This window comes from Hipposideros armiger, unplaced genomic scaffold (genome assembly GCF_001890085.2).
Source record: "Hipposideros armiger isolate ML-2016 unplaced genomic scaffold, ASM189008v1 scaffold_375, whole genome shotgun sequence".
Lineage (NCBI taxonomy): Eukaryota > Metazoa > Chordata > Mammalia > Chiroptera > Hipposideridae > Hipposideros > Hipposideros armiger.
In genome coordinates, this window is record NW_017731725.1 from 318,197 (window position 1) to 339,405 (window position 21,209).

General features: G+C 34.0%; 1 protein-coding gene across 1 annotated transcript in view; it reads left to right on the forward strand.

Annotated features, from left to right (window-relative positions):
• Positions 1-21,209, forward strand: part of LOC109393324 (protein eyes shut homolog) — a 1,090,347-nt gene that overhangs the window by 103,574 nt on the left and 965,564 nt on the right.

The window sequence follows — 21,209 nt, forward strand, 5'->3', positions numbered from 1 at the left end:
TATATATATATATATATATATATATATATATATATATATATATATTCTAATTTCCTATATATCCTAATATACAATATACATACACACAAGGTCTGAAAATTACATTCACAGACTTGTTGCAAAGATCTTGCTAACCTTTTAGATATCAGAGTGATTAGTCCTTATGAATTTGTACCAACTGGACAAACAGTTAACCAAGTTTACTATTTGGAAATGATGAAAAGGCTGCATGAAAAAGTTAGATAAAAACAGCCTGAACTTTTCGCCAATTCATGGCTCTTAAATCACGACAATGCACCAGCTGACACGGCACTGACTGTGAGGGAGTTTTTAGCCAGTAAACAAATAACTGTATTGGAACACCCTCCCTACTCACCTGATCTGACCCCCAGTGACTTCTTTCTTTACCTGAAAATAAAGAAAATATTGAAAGGAAGCCATTTTGATGATGTGCAAGACATCAAGGGTAATACGACGACAGCTCTGATGGCCATTTCAGAAAAAGTTTCAAAATTGCTTTGAAGGGTGAACTAGGTGCTGATGTCAGTGCATAGCTTCCCAAGGGGAGGACTCAAAAGATGACCCTAGTGCTATTCAGCACTGAGGTATGTAGCACTTGCTAGGATGAGTTCACAAATTTAATCATCAATGCTTATATGTTTAGCTTTGTAAGGAACCACCAGACTGTTTTCTCAAGTGAGTGTACCATATTGCGTTCCCACCAGCAATGAATGAGGACTCCTGTTGCCTCCAGTCCTTGACAGCTTTAGATGTTATTAGTGTTTAGAATTTTAGTTATTCTAATAGGTGTGTGATTTATTTGAAATTCCCACTGACATATGATGCTGAGCATCTTTTCATATGTGTAACTGTCATTTGTATTTTTATTTGATAAAGTATCAGTTCAAATATTTTGCCCATTCTTAAATTGAGTTGTTTGTTGAGTTTTAATAGTTTTTTTTCCTATGTATTGAATTGGGTGCTCACTCCCTAGAGTCAGTTCTCCTTCCATCACCATATATTTGAACCCTTTTACCCTCATCTACCATCCCTCCCTCCTTACCCTCTCGTAACCACTAAACTGTTGTCTGTGTCTATGAGTTTTTGTTTCTTTGTTTGATTGTCTTGATCCTTTGTTGCTTTCAGTTTTAGATCTCATATAAGAGTGAAGTCATATAGATCTCAATTTTTTCTGTTTGATTTATTTCACTTAGCATAATAATCTCAAGACCCATCCATGTTGTCGCAAATAGCACTATTTCATCTTTTCTTATAGCAGAGTAGTATTCCATTGTGTATATAGACCACATCTTGTTTATCCAATCATCTATCGAAGGACGCTTTGGTTGTTTTCATACCTTGGCCACTGTAAATAAAACTGCAGTGAATATTGGATCACATATATCTCTATGGATAAATATTTTCATTATTTATCAAGTCAATCAACTTCAATATTTTCAGGTATATACATAGGAGAGGGATTGCTGAATCATATGGTAGTTCTATTCTTAATTTTTTGAGGAACCTCCACACTGCCTTCCACAGCAGCTGCACCAATCTGCATTCCCACCAAGGAACCCTCTATGAGGGTTCCTTTTTCTCCACAGCCTCTGCAACACATGTTATTACTTGTCTTGTTGATAATAGCAATTCTAACTGGTGTGAGGTGATATCTCATTGTGGTTTTGATTTGCATTTCCCCAATAAAGAAGTAATGAATTTTTTCATGTATCTGTTGGACGTTTGTATGTCTCCTTGGGAGAAGTTTCTATTCATGTCCTCTGCCCATTTCTTAATTGGACTGTTTGTCTTTTTGTTGTTGAGTTCTATGAGTTCCTAATATATTGTGGATATTAACTCCTTATCAGAAGTGTTGTTTGCAAGTATCTTCTCCCATTTGGTTGTTTGTCTCTTTGTTTTGTTAACGGTTCCTTTTGCTGTGCAGAAGTTTTTAGTTTGAAATAGTCCCATTCATTTATTTTAGTGCTTACTTTCCTTGCCCTTTGAGGTCAAATTCATAAAATCCTCTTTCCCCCAAGGTCCCTAAGTTTAGTACCTATGTTGTCTTCTATGCAGTTTATTGTTTCAGACCTTATGTTTAAGTCTTTGATCTATTTTGAGTTAATTCTGGCATATGGTGAGAGATAGCAGTCTGGTTTCATTCTTTTGCATTTGGCTGTCCAATTTTCCCAGCACCATTTATTGAAGAGGCTTTCTTTTCTCCTTTGTTGAAAATTATCTGCCCATATTTATATGGGTTTATTACTGGGTTTTTAGTTTTTTTCCATTGTTCTATGTGTCTGTTTTCTGGCCAATACCACACTGTTTTGATTATTGTTGCTCTGTAGTACAAGCTGAAGTCAGAGAGTGTGACACTTCCGGCCTTGTTTTTTTTACTTAGGATTGCTTTGGCTATTTGTGGTCCTTTGTGATTCCATAGGAATCTGATGATTTTTTGTTCTATTTCCTTTAAAAGAAATGCCATTGGGATATTAATGGAGATTGCATTAAATCTGTATATTGCTTTAGTTAGTATGGCTATTTTAACTATGTTGATTCTTCCAATCCATGAACATGGAATGTCTTTCCATTTCTTTGTGTCTTCAGTTTCTTTAAAAAATGTCTTATAGTTTTCAGTGTATAGGTTATTCACATCCTTTTTTTATTCTTAGGTATTTTATTCTTTTTGTTGCAATTGCAAAATAATTTTTTTGTTGTTTTTTGTTTGTTTCTTTTTCTGATATTTCATTGTTAGTGTTTAGCAATGCAATGGGCTTTTGTACATTAATTTTGTAGATGGCAACTTTACTGTATTTGAATATTGTTTCTAAGAGTTTTTTTGGTGGAGTCTTTAGAGTTTTCTATGTAAAGAATCATATCATCTGCAAAAAGTGACAGTTTAACTTCTTCATTCCCAGTTCAGGTGCCTTTTATTTCTTTCTCTTGCCTGATTGCTCTAGCTAGGACTTCCAATAGTATGCTGAATGGTAGTGGTGATAGGGGACAGCCTGTCTTGTTCCTGAACATAGAGTGAAGGGCTTCAGTTTTTCACCATTAATTATGATTTAGCTGAGGGTTTGTCATATGTGGCCTGTATTATGTTAAAGTATTTTTCTTCTATATCCATTTTATTAAGCATTTTAATCATAAATAGATGTTGTATCTTGTCAAATACTTTCCCTGCATCTATTGATATAATCATATAATTTTTATCTTTATTTTCTTTATGTGGTATACCATATTGATTGATTTGCATATGTTGAACCACCCTTGTGCCCCTGGGATGAATCCTACTTGATCGAGATGTATAATCTTTTTAATGTATTGTTGAATTCGACTTGCTAGAATTTGTTTAGGATTTTTGCATCTGTATTCATCAGAGATATTGATCTGTAATTTTATCTTTTGTATTATCCTTGCCAGGTTTTTGTATCAGGTTAATGTTAGCCTCTAAAAATGAATTAAGAAGTATTGTGTCTTCAATTTTTTGGAGGATTTTGAGGAAGATAGATATTAGATCCTCTTTGAATGTTTGATAGAATTCACTAGTGAAGTCACCTGAACTTTTGCTTCTGACAAGGTTTTAGATGACTGATTCAATTTCCTTATTGTTCATCAGTCTATTTAGATTTTCCAGTTCTTTGTAATTCAGTCTAGGAAGACTATGTGTTTCTAAGAACTTGTCTATTTCTTCTAGGTTATTGAATTTGGTAGCATAGTCCTTTGTAGTATTCTTGTATGATCCTTTATATTTCTGTGATTTCCATGGTAACTTCTTTTTCATTTCTGATTTTGTTTATTCGTGCCTTTTTTCTTTTTATCTTAGTGAGTCTAGCAAAGAGTTTGTCAATTTTATTAACTTTTTCAAGGAACCAGCTCTTTGTTGTATTAATTTTTTCTCTTGTCTTTTTGTTCTCTATTTCATTTAGTTCTACTCTGATTTTTATTATTTCTCTCCTTCTTCTGACTTTGGATTTCATTTGTTCTTCTTTTGTCTAGTTCTTTAAGGTGTAACATGAGGTTGTTTATCTGGGATTTTTCTTGTTTCTTGAGATAGGCCTGTACTGGTATAAATTTCCCTCTCATTACTGCTTTTGCTGCATCCCAATAATTTTGATAGGATGTATTTTAATTCTCATCTGTTTCTATGTATCTTTTGATTTCTCCTCTTATTTCTTTTTTGAGCCAGCCATTCTTTAAATGTATGTTGTTTAATCTCCACATATTTGAGATTTTTCCTGCTTTGTTTTTGCAGTTGATATCCAATTTTAAAGTCTTGTGATCAGAGAATATGCTTGGTATGATTTCAAGTCTCTTAAATTTGCTGGTTTTATGTCCCAGTATATGGTCTATCCTTGAGAATGTTTCATGTACACTGGAAAAAGTATGTATAGTCTGGTGTTCTAGGATGAAGTGCTCTATAAAGGTCAATTATGTTCATTTGGTCTGTGTCATTTAGAGCTGATATTTCCTTAGTTATTTTCTGTTTGGATGATCTATTGTATCCATAGCTGTCCCCTACTATAATTGAGTTTTGGTCAATTTTTCCTTTTAATTCTGTTAGCAGTTGTTTGTATGTTTTGGTGTCCCATGATTGGGGCATATATATTTATAAGTGTTATGTCTTCTTGTTGTATTATTCCCTTTATCATTATGAAATATCCATCTTTGTCTCTTATAAACTTTTTTATCCTGAAGTCTGTTTCATCTGATATAAGCATGGCTACACCCACTTTCCCCTGGATACCATTTTCTTGGAGTATCGGTTTCCACCCTTTCACATTGAGCCTATATTTGTCCTTGTAGCTGAGATGAGTCTCTTGGAGGCAGCATATGGTTGGGTTTTGATTTTTGATCTAATCTGCTACTCTGTGCCTTTGTATTGGTGAGTTCAGTCTATTTACATTTAAGATAATTATTGTTATATGAGGATTTCCTATATCCATTTTGTCTTTTGTTTGCTGGTATCTTGGTGTCTCCATGTTTCTTTGCCTTTTTGTTGCTGTCTATTATTTTAGTGTGATGTCATTCTATGATTTTTTTCCTCTGTTTTTTTTCTTTTGTATGTTATATATCTCAGTTCTGGATTTTTTTTATTTTTATTTTTGAGTCATTACCATTAAGCTATGTAAAAGAAAATTTCATATATACAGTAGCCCTTTTTCTTTACTCCTCTTTGCAGGTTCAGACCTTTACTCTCTCTCCTTTTATGCTTTTCTTGTCACAAGTTAGCCCTGCTTATGCTGTGAATTGATTTCTGAGTTGCAGTAGCAAGTTGTCTTTTTCTTGTCTAATTCCCCCCTTTTTTAAATGTTTTAATGATTTAAATGTTCTTGTATATTTTGGAAACAAGTTCTTTTTCAGCTATATGTTTTGCAATGTTTTTCTCTGAACCAGTGCTTTGTCTTTTTATACTCTTTAACTGTATCTTTTTCAGAGCAGACATTTTTAGTTCTAATGAAAGCCTAGCTTATCATTTTTTTTCTTTTACAAATCATGCTTGTGGTGTTGTATCTAAAAAGTCATCACACCAAATTCAATATTATCTGATTTTCTCCTATGTCATCTCCTAGAAGTTGTATAGTTTGGCATTTTGCATTTAAACCTATGTTCCATTTTGAACCTTGTCTTTTTTAGCCTTGTGTTCTTGAGAAACTTGGGATCTTCATTCAGGATCAGTCTCGCTGGGTTTAAATTATAAAGAGTAGTGTTTATTTTTTCAGTTGTGTTGAAATAACATGCAGATTTCCCCAAATTCAGTGAGTTTGCACATAGGAAGAATTCACAAATATTAATTTTCTCTGTTACACATTTCTATCCCTAATTTTATTCCCCAGCATTTCCAAAAGCCCTTTATTTTCTTTAGAACTTTTCAGTCCAATGTAAAGAGATATAGTACTCTCTAATGGAATTTTTACTACCCCTTATCAGTGGAACATAGTTTATCTTGCCTAAGTTATTGTCACATGTTCTGGAATTAAAGTTTAATCTCACTTGTTAATGCTAGTATATTAACACACCATAATGTGAGCATTTATCAAGATTCATATTGGGAGTAGTTTTTCTTAAGGAATACCAAAGAAAGAATATTGATGATTTTATATATCTTGAGATATTTATCAAAAAATTACATGTAAAGGCATGCAAAGAGATATGAACAAAAATTTAAGTTAGTAAAGACCACATATGATGAGACTTAAAAATTTTAAATCCCACCAAACAAAACAAAGCCTGTATATTTTTTATAAATACATATCTAGATAAAACTGTGAATAAATATTTGGGAATGATAAAACAAATGTCAAGGTAGTGATTCTTTCTGAAGGAATAATAGAAAAATATAATTGAGCAGAGATTCAAAAAGAGATTCATCAAATAATTTGGGAATAACATTTCTTAATGGTAGAATATAACTGGGTATAAAATGATTAAAAGTTAAGAAAGCAATTGGACTCATTAATCAATATTATACTTTGCAGAATCTGAAATAAAAAGAAAACGATTAAATAAAATTTAGGATTGTAGATTTATGCCCATATTTCAGACATTACAATGTGAATAGAAGGGATTAGATGTATAGACTCATTTATGGACTATGGATTTTTTTATGTCTACACATTGTGTTGATTTCAGACGTAAAGCCCTTCTTTCATTCCCTCAGGGAAAACTACCCTTTTTTGTTTTTGGGGTTTTTTTTTTCATTAATGACCTTTAAAGAACTGAAGAATTTTAATCAGATGCTGAAATATTTGCTATATTCATTAGATTAAAATATTTTAATGATTCTTCCCTTATCAAACACACACAAAATAATGAACCATGTTACTATAAATTGGAAATATACAATACAATTTCAAGGTGTTTTAAATATTATTTATTTTTCATGGAGTTAGAGAGAGAGAGAGAGAGAGAGAGAGAGAGAGAGAGATTCAACTGTAAGTGACAGAAAATATGATTGAAACTGATTTAACTACTAACAAAGAACACCAGCTCATTTAACTAGTTGCCCAACTATAAGGTGAGCCACATGCGTAGGAAATGACCCCATTTCTCTGAGTATCCCCTGGTTGTGCCATCTGTATGCTGAATGTGTCAATAAACCTCTCTTTCATGGTGGCAAAGTGATTTTAGCCATCCTGATTTCAGATATATACCCCATGGCATCGAATAAAAGGGAGGGAGAGAGCATCACTTCTGGAGGCTGCCTCATTAAAGTGAAAAGTATACTTCTTCCAAGACCTCAGCAAACATTACAACCCTTTGACTTGCTTTGTGTCAATTCTCACACTAAATCGATGCTAATTAGTTTAATTCGGAATTACTAAACAAGATAGTTCAGGAGAGGAGTAAACTGGGCTGCACACTAGAACCACTTAGAAAATGCTAATATCTGCTTCCCTCACTGAGATATTAGATTTAATCCTCCTTGGGTGCAATCTGAGCTTCAGGATTTTAAGAAGCTAGTAGGTGATTCTAACATGTAGCCATTTTGAAATGTACTCTCTTAGAAAAATCAGACTCACCCGTGACATGTAGTATCAACATAGGATTAACTTCCTACTCAGCCTATGAAATACAGAGGAGAGGGTAGATACCTGAATAAAATTAATTATATGATGAAAGTGACAAGGGAGAATGGGTGCTATGTAGGTTACTGATAACATTCACACTACTTCCCCAGTTCAATCTTACAGCAACTATAATCTGAAATTAAAAATAAAAATTAGCATGGCAAAAAAGTTATATATTTAAAGCTTAGGAGGGTATAGATGGATATATAAATTACATTAAATCAGACTTTAAAAATGTTTTATAGATTTATGTATAAAAATAGAGAAAAGCAAGCATTCAAAAATTTCAAAATATGGGGCCGGCTGAGTGGCTCAGTTCGTTAAGAGCTTGCTCAAGAGTTTGAGCTCTGAGCAACAGCGGTTTGAGTCCCGGCCCGAGCTGAGCAGCTGCTGAGCTGCTGAGGTGGCAGGATGGCTCAGCTAAAAAAAAAAAAAAAATTAAAAATAAATAAAAATAAAATAAAATTTTCAAAATATGTATTCTCTGTTAATAAAAACCTCATAGGTAAACTAATGGAAAAGCAGTGAAATTAAGATTGTCATTGATGTTAGAGGAACACTTTATTTCAATTTAAACTATCATAATAACTGGTGTTGGAATAAATATTATCCTTAAAAACATTAACATATTATATGGCTTTAATGGCAGATGTGGCAACCACCTTTCAATAGAGACAGTGAAGAATTTTATTAAAGTGAAAATGTGTAGGACAGGGATAAACATTTTAATTTCATTCTTGTTAAGAATAGAATATTAATTAGTCAGGCACAGAATAAATTACTAAGGAAATGGCATACAGAAATATAAGAATCAATGGAAAGATCCAGGAAAGCTCAAAAGATGGGACCTTAACCTGGATGGTCTGTTGGACAATAGCACAAATTCTTTGGGCAACTGAAGAATGCATAAGAAAGAGTCAGCTATTAGAGCTCCACACCTAAGAATTGTATATATTTTACATTTCACCTTCTAGTAGTACTGAGAGTAGCATATTACTAAATATTCTGAAGTTTAACACTGGATATAATGTAAACAAAAGTAAAGTAGTGTTTATATTTTCAGCATTATTGAATTTCAAACTCTTCCGTTAGAAAATCTGGAAGTAAATATTAAAAGTCAAAGTATACTACTAACAATTAGAGTATATTTTCATGTTTAAAGCAAAATGAATTAGTATGTATTAATTGATAGTTTTTTTTATGTCTGGCACTCAAAGCAAAACACTAAAAGATTATTTGTTTTAATTTACTCACAATCAAGTCTGGAAAGCAAAATGCCCTTTTAGCAACTTGATATGTGCAATTTCCCAAGCTTCAATACCACATTTGTCAAAATTTGGCCTATTGCTTGTACCATACAACTTTTCTATTTGCCGAGTCGACTTGACATTTACTCACTACTGAAGACATTCCAAAAGGAATGATATCAGTGGTGTCAATGTACAAATCTTTGTGGAACAGAACCTCTGCATCATATTATAGGAAGTCAAATATCTTACTGTTGAGTATATATAAGAAAATAATATATTTTACTTTAATAAATACCTCAAATTTTTCATTTAACCAAAATAAAATCTATTTCTATAATGTCACTAATGACATAGTAATCTGAAAATTCTAAAACGTCAAATTCATCATAATTATCTAGGGTCACTGTTCTCACACCCTTTTTAAGTGAACAACAGCAAACTAAAAGAGAAAGAAGACTGCAAGAACCCTGGCAACAAGGGAGTAACCTCATCCACCTGCCGGAAATATCAGGAATATGAGTAAAATACAGTGTGATCGTACCAGATTGGAAAACAAACACAGAAAACTACAGAGCTATGTCCTAAAACTCTTTTCAGCACAATAGTGTAGAGTCTGGGGAAACACTAATCTTACCTCCTCTTGTTGAAGTATGAGGGTGAGAGGCAAGAATCTTTTCCACCATTGCAGACCAACTGCCTTCAGGAGCTGCCATTCTGGGAAGTTTCAGGGTTTGTGCAAAACCTGTTGCAGGATGATAGCCATTCTGACTGGAGTGAAGTGGTACCTCATTGTAGTTTTTATTTGCATTTGCAGTGTTGCCATGGGGACATGGAGGACAGTTCGAGGAATGTAATTGATAATGTGAATATTTTGTAGGGTGTCAGGTGGTCACATGTCTTGCATCATGGATGGGGAAGAGGCTTGATCACTGCACTGTACACCTGAAGCTTATGTTGTATAATATTGTATGTCAACTATAATTGAATATGTGTGTATATATATATACGTATATATATAGTCATGGGACGTGGAGTATAGTGTGGGAGTGGAGTCAAGGGCATTGTAATAGATATGTATGATATTGGGGGGAAATGGGGCGGCGGATTGGGGGAGGAGGGTCGTCACTTCGAGGGGTAAAAAGTATAACTATTGCACTGTGTTGTACAGTTGAAACTAATTCTAAAAAATGTGTATTTCATAATAAAAAATAATTTAATTAAAAAAAAAACCTGTTGCAGGAGAAACCTGGCAGGAGGAAAAGGGCTTGTCCCTGGTGCAGCAGCACTGTTTTTTGCCAAAGAGAAGAAAAATACCAGAAAGGAAGGTGGGCACACCCACATCGTCACATTGGCAATGACGCCAAGCTAAGCAGAAAGTAAATGGATGGTACGCTGCCATCGAATCAGAGAGCTGTCCTGCAAAGGGAAAGTGAGAAGTCTATTAATCAGACTTCCAATGAATGATGTTAAAAACATTGAGCAACCGCCCAGTGGGCAGCGAGAGGATCCAAAGCAAATACATTCACTTTCTTTGTGGGCAAAAACCCTGCATAAATACATCTCTATACATAAAAGATGAAATGGAACAAATATAAGAAAAAACAAACAAAACAACAAGAACCACAGGCTGCTAGTCCACGCTACAGAATAAAAGGCACCTTCAAAATTAAGATAAAAAGCAAACCACTGTTTTAAAACAAACAAACAAACAAAAAACACGTTGTTTTACTCTAAGGATATTTCATGCTCCAAGGGAAAAACAATCACTGGTGCAGAATTATATTAAAAAATAAAATTTTCTATGTCCCATCCAACCCATTCCTCAATATATCCGTATTTACTATTAATAATCTTGATCAAAGTGCCCATTATATTCAGGCATTTCTCTAAATATTTTACAGGTAGTGGCTAATTTAAGTTCTTCCTTGAGAAAGATATATTATTGACCCTATTTTATAAAAAACTGGGACTCTGAAATAACCTGATCAGATTTACACAAGTATTATAAAAGCATTTGAATCTAAAACCCCTGACCCTTTGAGTACGTTTTTCTCTATACCCCTTACTGTCTCTTGTATGCTTCTGAAAATTTTCTGTATATACAAAAGTGCATATGTACAAACATACAACACGATTGAAAACAAGCTTATATACTGTAGTTTATATGTTATATAATGACATTGTAAGATGAGCATCTTTCTATCTTATTACATAAAAATATAATTTATTTTAATTATTCCAGATACTATAACCAGTGTTCTCTTAATATCACTTATGTTCTTTTGATTTTTTGCTGTCATAAGCAATGAAACAGAGAACTCTGAAGACATATGTTTGTGCTTTTGCATGTATATATTTGTAGAAGTAGAACAAAAGCGTTTGGCACTCACTCATGGTGAATGCATTACAGGTTCAATTCCCCAGGAATCAAACTCTGAGATGAAAATTGGCATGCTGGAAGTTTACTGTGAGTGCTTTTGAAATGTGTGTAGTGTTTTCATACATCATTTATATAACAATACATCTTTTGAAAAAGAAAACATCTGTGGGAGAATTAAAGATGCAAAATTAGGCACAAGCAGAGGATGAATTTCAGTGGAAATACAATGAGGCACTCCAATCCCACTGGCAGCTCTAGAGCAGGGTTGATCCAGTAGGTTTATTTTACACTTTCACACTCAGGAATTGGGACTTAGCTTGGATGTCTCTCCATCTACCATTCGTTGGATGTGAGCAGTCCCAATGACAAGAGAGTGACTTTGAGTGAAATTGGTCTTTCCAGCTGAGGGCAATTCTCATTAGCTGTCAGCCACCAACATTCCCAGGAGTTGGAGAAATGGGGTACTTTGGTCCTATATTGAACGAATCTACTGACACATAAAGTTAGTTAATAATATAGTATTGTGCCTTTTAAACTGTTAAGAGGATAGATCTCATGTTAAGAGTTCTAACCACAACACACACACACACACACACACACACACACACACACACACACACATCACAAGAACACGAAGGAAGTTTTTGGAGGACATGGATACGTGTATGTTTACTACTTTGATAATGGTGATGTTATCACAGTTGCATGCATGTGTCAAAATTTATCAAGACGTACTCATTAAGGTGTGCAATTTTTTGTGTAAAGTGATTATATCTCTCAATATTATAGCTCTCTATGAAGGTAAACAAACAAATACTAAATGAATTAATAACTGAAACAATACCTTGCACCCCCCGCATTCATTTGCTGCTTACAAATTCTGTAACATGCTACTTTAGAATTCTGGTGAGCTTCTTTTGTTGCAATAAATTATAAGGAAAGGATTAGTATAATGAATTATAGCACCTATCCCTTCAGCTGGTCCACAGGCCATAACTAATAAACTTTTTATTCACCTCCCCTACCCACTTTATATTCTCTTTACCATCATCTAGAATCTCTCTAGTCTTGCTCTAACCCTAGGGGCCTATGTTATAATTCATCTACTGGGGCTCACCATTAGCTTTGTTAAGATCTCTTTGTCATCACTGGTACCACAAATGCCTCTAATGCTGCAGAGCCAATTGAGTTTCCTGGCACAAAAGGCAAGTCTACTTGTCAGCCTGAACCTGTTACCAGGTCTTCTGCTGTGGGTGTTAATTCAGAGCTGCCAGCTATTAGATCCCTAGGTGAATGGGTCAGAGCAATATGTTTGCCATTACAACCAAAGGAGCCTACCAAGTGTTATGCTTCCCTTTTAGTGGTAAGTGGTATAAGATATGCTAATTTGTCTCTGGTATGTGAGGCACAGGATATAATCATTTGACTTGAATTTAGATATGCCCTGACATACTCCAGAACATTGGATCTCTAACAACTTCACTTATGTGACAGGACCCTGAGTTTTCATAGGATTTATCTGCCACCACTTGGGGCACAGGTATCTTCCTAAGACCTTCTTCAAATTTGCCATATATTACTCATCCAATCTGATTAACATAATAATCATGAATAACATCATCAATATAGTGGATCAATGTGACAGTCCACAGAGTGTCAAGAAAAGCCCAGTTACCTTCAGATTATATTATGTTAGAGGGTGGGAGAGATAACATAGCCTTGCGACAACCTTACATGTATACTGACTTCTGATCTAAATAAATATTCACTGAACCTTCTTCCTGATAGGGATAGAAACCACAATGGTCTGCATTCTTGGCTACATACTGTGTGTCTGAGGCAGTGAATCTGTTCCATCAAATGTACCACACCTGTCACAACAAGCAGCAATTGCGCTACTACTTGGTTAAGCTTGAGTAATGTGTTGTCATCTTCAAAGTGATGTATGTTTTTTTTTTTTTTGTAAGAACCAGCCTGCAGTAGAGCAATGAAAGCATACCCACTTTTTGTCCTCTAGGCTGATACTACTTCTGCTTTTTCTCTAGGGTATTATGTTATTTTTAATTTATGGTACTGGCTATAGGGTGGGAGTTTAGTGTGGAATCAGGTTCAATGGCCTCCAAACTGCATTCTTTATAGTTCTAATTCCCAGGCAAAGAAATGATGTGAGGATTCTTCCAACTAAAAAGTAGGTCTATCTCAAGTCCAGTTAACCCTTGAGCAATTCAGGGGTCAGAGGCACCAAAGCCCCAGCCCCCATACCTCTGAAGCACAGTTGCAAATCTGAGTATAACTTTTGACTCCCCCAAAACTAGAGTCACCCTTTCACATCCATAGATTCAACCAATTGCTGCTCGAAAACAGCATTTTTCATCCGTGGCTGGAATTCTGTGGTTAGGAATCTGTGGTTGGGAATGTGAAAATACGGTTTTCTCTCCACAGTTGGTTGAAACTGAGATGTGAAACTATTGTTAGGAGGGGCTAATTATACAGAGAGTGCCAAAAAAAAATGTATTCACATTTTAAGAGAGGAAAAAAAAGCTGTATTAAAATTGTAGTACTCACTATATACAGATAACAGAAGATGAATACAAGTCAAGATTGCCGTCTGCAATTATAAGAGGCGCCCAAAGTGGTTACCATCAGCGTCCAGACACTTCTGATTATGGCGAACTACTGCTTGAACTACTGCTTGAGCAACCAAAATGTCCACTTGTTGACATTTTTTGGCACCTTTGGTATTTACTGAAAAAACTCCAAGTATAAGTGGACCCACCCAGTTCAAGCCTGTCCGTGTTGCTCAAGCATGGACTGTATATATTCTGAGACAGGGAAGCGATGACTGAAACCAGTGGACCCACTGCGAGCTGCACCTGGGCCTGGTACATTTATTACCTTGTTTTCATATGCCCCCATTCTAAAACCACAGCAAAGAAGCTTCAGAAAGCTAAATGTCACTGTCGAATTGAACTCAAGTCCAAAGGCCTTCAAATGTTTGGTATTCTTTCTCCTAAGTGTAGTTACAGGGCCGGCCAAGTGGCTCAGTTGGTTAAGAGCTTGCTCAGGAGTGTGAGCTCTGAGCAACAGGGTCACTGGTTTGATTCCTGGTCCAAGCTGAGCTACTACTGAGCTGCCAACAGGTAGCAGGATGTCTCAGCTAAAAAACAAACAAACAAACAAACAAACAAACAAACAAACAAACAAACAAACAAACCACTAAATGTAGTAACAAAAGTAAATGGCCATAGGTCCTGTTGGTAGAATCACTACTGTATCTTGCCATGTGTAGTACGGTATTTTCTCCTGGGCCCCAACTGGCCTGTCCTTTCTTTCCCCACCTGGCCTGTCCTTCAACCAGTGAGTTCAGGGTCTGAAAATTGGGCAAGGGATTATTATTTTTAACTGAAGGGTCTTCCTTCAGTCTTAATTTTTTTGATTCTGTAGATTGAGAAATATCCTTGGCTACTAATTTATTCTGCCTTAGAGACAATGTGTTCTACGAAGTGTTTCCATGGATCTCAGAGGATCAGGATGTCCCTTACTGTACTTTGTAACCTTTGTGATCATTATAATTATATAACGCTTGCTCTAAAGGTTATTTAGAAGACTACCTGGTCTTTTTAAATTCCAAAATTCTAATATCTCCATTACTTACGCAGAGCCAGTTTTGATGACAGCATGTCCTATAATTAGTTCTGGCCTGCAGAGGATAGCCAATACTAAGCTTCTCAATGAAGTGCTGGCTCTCTGAAAGAATATATCATAACTGTGATAAAAAGAGTGGTCTCCAGGCCCTTGTGCAGAACAAGACCAGTTTTGTGACCTCATAATAAAGAATATAGGTTAGTATGGTCATTTCTCTGAGCTTTCAAAAAAAATTTTTTTACTGTTTATCATAATAATTCTGACATTTCTTCTTCAATTCACATGAACCATTAATTTCCCCAATCTTCCAAGGATTGACTAAATAAGTGCCAGGAAGAGTCCAGTCAGGAAATAGGATGATAAATATAAATACTTTTCACATAGCCCCTGTGAGACAGGTGACATTTTTTACAAGAAATTTCTCTCTTACCTTCTTTCTCCATTTTTTCTTACTTCTGCATCTCTGTTTCCTTTATTTTTATAATCTCATACCTCCTTTAAAAATAAATAAAATGCAGTGTGAGTGTTACGTAGTTTTTTATTTTATTTTATTAAATTTATTGGGGTGACCTAGGTTTTTTTAAAAGGAGATAATTTTAAACTTTAATAAAATAATGGGCCCATGATAATTTCTATAATTCTGAATACTAGTGAGCTTTCTTCTCAAGTAGGTTTATTGTCACATATTTTTTACATTGGCTAATCAAAACTGTGCTACAGTTCATAATGAATTGTATTAGGTGCACACAGCCTAGAATTATGAGTTTATGATTAGTAATGAGTATGAATTGCTGATATATTGGGTTGTCGGAAAAGTCATGATGTATTTTTTCTATGTTTTTCATTGCAAAAGTGCATCATGACTTTTCCAACAACCCAATACATTGCTCCTTTTGAGCCTCAAAATCTACTAAAATCCGATCATCTGCCTGAGTGGTAAAATGCCCCATTCTTATGGATTCTATATTATGATCATAATGCCAAAGAAAACGTACAACTGCTCTTACTGTCTAGTGTTTAGTTGGTTCTGGTGCTCTAGTCCTAGATTTAAGTGTGTGAACTTTGAATTTCCTCTCAAATGCAGAATGAGTTTCATTGGATTTACTTTGGGTTTTACATCTGACTGCGCTGGAGGTTTGATCCACTGCAGTCTCTTTCTCCACCTGCCTGCCACTTCAGCTTCTTGCTACCAGAGGAGGAACCCTCTGAATCTTTAAAAACCCGCAGTTATTCTCAGAGATGCTGACCTGCCTATAGAGCAGCTTGAATTCAACAACTGTGAAAAAATCTATTGATCACTTGTCTGCTTACATAGCACAGGAGATTAAATCTTGTAGACTAGTGGAAACACGGAGATCACTTAAATAGAATTATACCAAGGAAATGTCCAATAGTTCATTTACATAAAAAATACAGTGTTTAAAAATATAGGATAATTTTCTAGTATAGGCAAATGATTTATAGATTCTGTCTATAAATAAGTAAATAATAGTATGTACCCCAAATTATTCAGAAACTATATATCTTTGAAAATATATATATAAAATTGATAGTCTGAAGAAAGATCCTTTTTCTATCAATAATAAAAAGGAAGTCCTTGAGTGCATTTAGAATATGTTCTCAGTGATCTTCTCTCCATCCTTAACAAAAAAACGTATAAAAGAAAGACTTGGTTTCTATCAATCAAGTGCTTCTAGGCAATCTTTTTAATAGGATTCTTTTCTACTTATTCTTTCACATTCAAATATTCTAAGAGTCTATAAACACTGAAAAGTATATCATACCATTCAGAGTGGCTATTTATTAAAGTATTTTTAATAAATTAACTTTATATTTTTGTAGAAAAGGCCAGTGTTAAACTTATTTGATACTAAATTATTCCTGGTAGTACTTGTTAAAATGGCCTTTGAATTTTCATCATGTCTTGATTTTTCCACAGAGTTCCATATCTGAATTTCCTACTGCATATGGGACAGCATTTTAAATCACACAGTAAATTTGACTTAATCCTCCGTTGGGCGCAACTGATCTCACAGATTGTTTTGAATTTCTGTTAATTTTTATACTGAATTTATGTAATAAATGTGTATTGTTTTTACTTTATAACAAATTAAATTTTTATTCTGAATAAATAATAAGCATGCTTACATGTTATTTTCATAAATAAATAAATGTCATACACACATCTAGTAGATGCATTGCGTCTGAACTCGTAACTTTTGCACTGCGCCTGATGGACGATTTAACTTACTATATATCAAGCATCAGTACCCTCCTCCTCTCCTATCCCCATCAATGTCTTCCATACCTCACCAGATGACACCACTGTCTTTCCAATGTTGAAGTTAAATCCACTGAGTCCTCCCTGTTACTCATTCTGCCTCATCAGTTTATACTAATCATTGTCCAAATTTTCTCAAGCCTACACTGGAATGTATTTTAAATTTGGTATGCCTAATTAATACCTTTGTTTAGGTTTTCATAATATTTTATCAGCAATAAAACAATATGTAGCTTCCTAAATGATCTTCTTGCTACCAAGATCTCCTTATTTTAAACCATCTTCTATTCTATGATAGTCTGGTTGTGTTACTATCATTCTTAAAAACAGTAACAAACCTTAAATGTCTTCAAAGGTAGAATGCAAAATAGCTTAGTTTCACTGCTGTTGCTTCTGTTTTCAACCTTACCTTGCTGTAACTTTTTAGATCATCTCAATCTTTCCATTCTATCCATATGAAGCTTCTCTGGGGTTTTTTTTGTTTTTGTTTTTTACATCTTAACATTTTCATGTTCTTCAAAATAGTCTTTAATCCTGCTTTCTACTTTGAATATTTACTAGCAAAATAAATAGTTTCTTTGAAATAAATTTTACTAATCTAAATGAGCTAAAATGTTCTCCAGGTTTTTCTCCAAGAGGATTGCAGTGGTTTAAAGGATAGTAGTGACTGTCTTATGATTCATTGTTAATATAGTTTTGTTGATGGTACACCTGATGATATAACTAAATAAATGAACAAACAGGTGAATGGATAAAACAATAAAATAAAGAATGAATGGCATTGTTGAATAATGCATATTTTTATTTCTTCCATTTTCAATGCCATCACTTTTTTTTTTTGGGGGGGGGGATCATATTAACCAATCTTACTATATGCCATCATTTTTAAGACATTAAAATGATAGCAGTGTTTTACGATGCACTGTCTTATAATTTCTTTTTCACCTACTAGTTTTGGTTGGGATTTTATTTTGCATACAAATAATGGCTGCAACAAACAAGTGAACTAATTTTTATAAGAAATATTATTTTACATTATGTATCCTGTTATATTTATGTTTATATGTTTATAGCCGTAAAAGCTGGTGTACTTATACTAAACATGTTCAAGCATAGATAAATATTGCTGAATATTATTTAGTCATTGCATATCAATATTTATGGTAAGGTAAGCACATAAAGTTGTTAATATTCAGAAATTGGAATCTGCTAAGATTTTTTAAAGCTAATGAATTTATTTGATGAATTCTCTTTTTTCCCCTTTATTTTACAATAATGACATCTACTTTATTTTATATTATTAGCTTTGGTACTTTAAATCATTTAAAAATTGAAATGTTCTTACTGAGAAGGAATTCAATGTATTTTATGCTGATTAATTTTTGGTTCCCTCACTAGGGAAGACAACACATTAGAATATATTAGTTTACCTTTAAGCACACACTAAATTAGGTTTTAAGTTACTACTAAGTTAGTTTTCAAATTACATTACTTACTACTGGAAACTGTACACTTGAAAAGTTACAGAGTGTGTGTTTTTGCTTGTTTTTGTTTTATTTTGTTTTTAATCTGTAAAGACTCTGCTTTTAGCTGTGAGTTTGGAAAATCCTACCAGATCACACTAAATACTAAAATTATTTCATGGTATGACCTAAAAATCAGATTGAAGCTCTCACGTAAAATATGGTTTTCCATCCATCAAAGACTAGTTTCTCTGACATGTACAAAAGCAGAGTTAAATATATAAATGTGTGGGTTTGATTGTTAGTTACCAGTAGTGACTTTGTTCCTTGGAACTTTATTTTCTGTCAAACATTTATTCATTTCCATAGACTTCACCTTGGCATCATAAGTCCTAGTGACATATGGCCAGATGCTTTTCTGAGGATTTAATCCTTGTAAGGCCACCACATGAAATCTTGGGCCACCTGTTATCTAAGAAAATAAAACAAACCTTCAACACATATGCTAAATATTCAAGCATCATTGGTTACTCACAGGAATCTCCTTTAAAGTAGTCAAGTTAAAATTATGTACTCTTGAAAGCACATAAGACAATGAAAAACATAAATCTTTGTGCAATGCCCCTTAGAAGTAAAATGACTTCAAGTAAAAAAAAAGGCACTGAAGATTTTTTATTGGGAATTCTTTATTCCTAATTTTAACACTGTTGCACAAAATGTTGAATGGTCTTTCAATGGATTTTAAACATGCCAGTTAGGGGGGGGGAAATGAGAGAAGGAAAGATAGGAAGGAAACTTGGAGGAAGAGGTCTGGGTGTCAGTTCTCAAGTTTGCTAACCATGTGACTTTGGATGAATCACTTTTATTTTTGGTACTTTCAGCTATTTCTTATGTAAAGTGAGAATAAGATTCCTTTTTCTAGGTAGCCAGTTAGCTCAGTTGGTTAGAGCACATTGCTCATAACACCAAGGTTGCCACTTCAGTCCCCACCTGGGCCACTGAGCTGCGCCCTCCACAACTAGATTGAAACAACTAATTGACTTAGAGCTGATGGGTCCTGGAAAAACACACTGTCCCCCAATTAAAAAACAAACAAACAAAAAAAAACGCTCTTCTATTTATTGCAATGCTTTATTGGAAGGATCAAATTGGATAATATATTTGACAGTTTTAATATGTGATGTGACTGACAAATAAATAAAAGTACTACTAGAAATTGAATCAATACCCATTCTTGAGATGCATATTTTATTTAGGCATAAATAGGGTAACACATGCTTTTTAAACTTCTGTGGCAGTACCTAGGAACCACTGTAGGTGTCTTAGCATTGACGATATCAGGAACTACATATACATTTTATTCATTATCTCACTTAATCTTTATAACAATTCTCTGAGATTACCAATTTCATTAAGCTCTCTGGTACTCAATTTTCCAAAAGAAAGAACTCAAGGAAGTCTATGATTCCAACCAAAGATTATACATTAATCAATATTTATGCTTTCAATATATGTGCATGAGAATATGAAAATTAAGATAATTCTTACACATTGAGGAACCAGAAACTTAATAGTGTAGCAAGCCATGCAAATATTTATACAAGGTAGTATATGTGATGACTTCCTAAAGGATGTGGCAAGCGAATTTTAGAGCAAGGTAAAACCATGTGCAAGACTAGTAAATAAGTGATAGGATGGCCTTTTTTTGTGAAATACTGTTTCATTGAGGAATACAAGAAGATAATCAAAGATGAATAGAGTAGCACCTATTTCACTTTTGTAAGTGAAATGGTATCCTATAAATAATTATGCTAGGATACTAAGCCTAAACCAGGATTACCTAGGCAAACTAGGATAAATAGCCACCAAAATAATGCCATTATTTTATGAGAAATGAAAATAAAAACATCAAAGATTTTAACTCATTCTTAAAAAAAATAACACATTCATAGAATACTTTTATATTTCAAAGGTATGAATTATTTCAGTTGTAAAGTTTGTGTTATTCAAACATACTTTACCAAAAAATATTCAATTAGCATGGTACCAATCACTTTCTGCACTCTACAATATTAAAAAAATAATAATAACTATAAAATCAACAGTGTTTTTAGATTGGATTCAATCTTATTGAACTAGTAAATGCATTATTAGTCATTTATGCCTGAAACCATCTTGCACCCTATTTATTTTAGTATTTATTTCAATGGGTACCATATCTACTTAGAATTCAATTTCAAATACTGGTCCAAGCCAGTTATTCAACTGTCTCCTCTCACTACATTGTTATCCTCTGTACTTGTTAATACAGAAGAGGCTCAATATTCCTGGGACTTTGAAACTGAAAATAAGGTTATTTATTTATTTATTTGTTCATTCTCTCCTCAATGCCTCTTTTCTTTCCCCTCGTCTCTCCCTTTCTCCCTTTCCTTCTCTCTCTCTCTCTCTCTCTCTCTCTCTCTCTCTCTCTCTCTCTCTCTCTCTCTCTCAGCAAAATACTGCTCATCATGAAACAATGAGATGTTTCAGCAATGTAATATTCTTTTCACATTACCGTAAATAACTATCAGTAAAGGATATTTTTTTCTGAAAATAACTCTTCTAACATACTCTATGCCT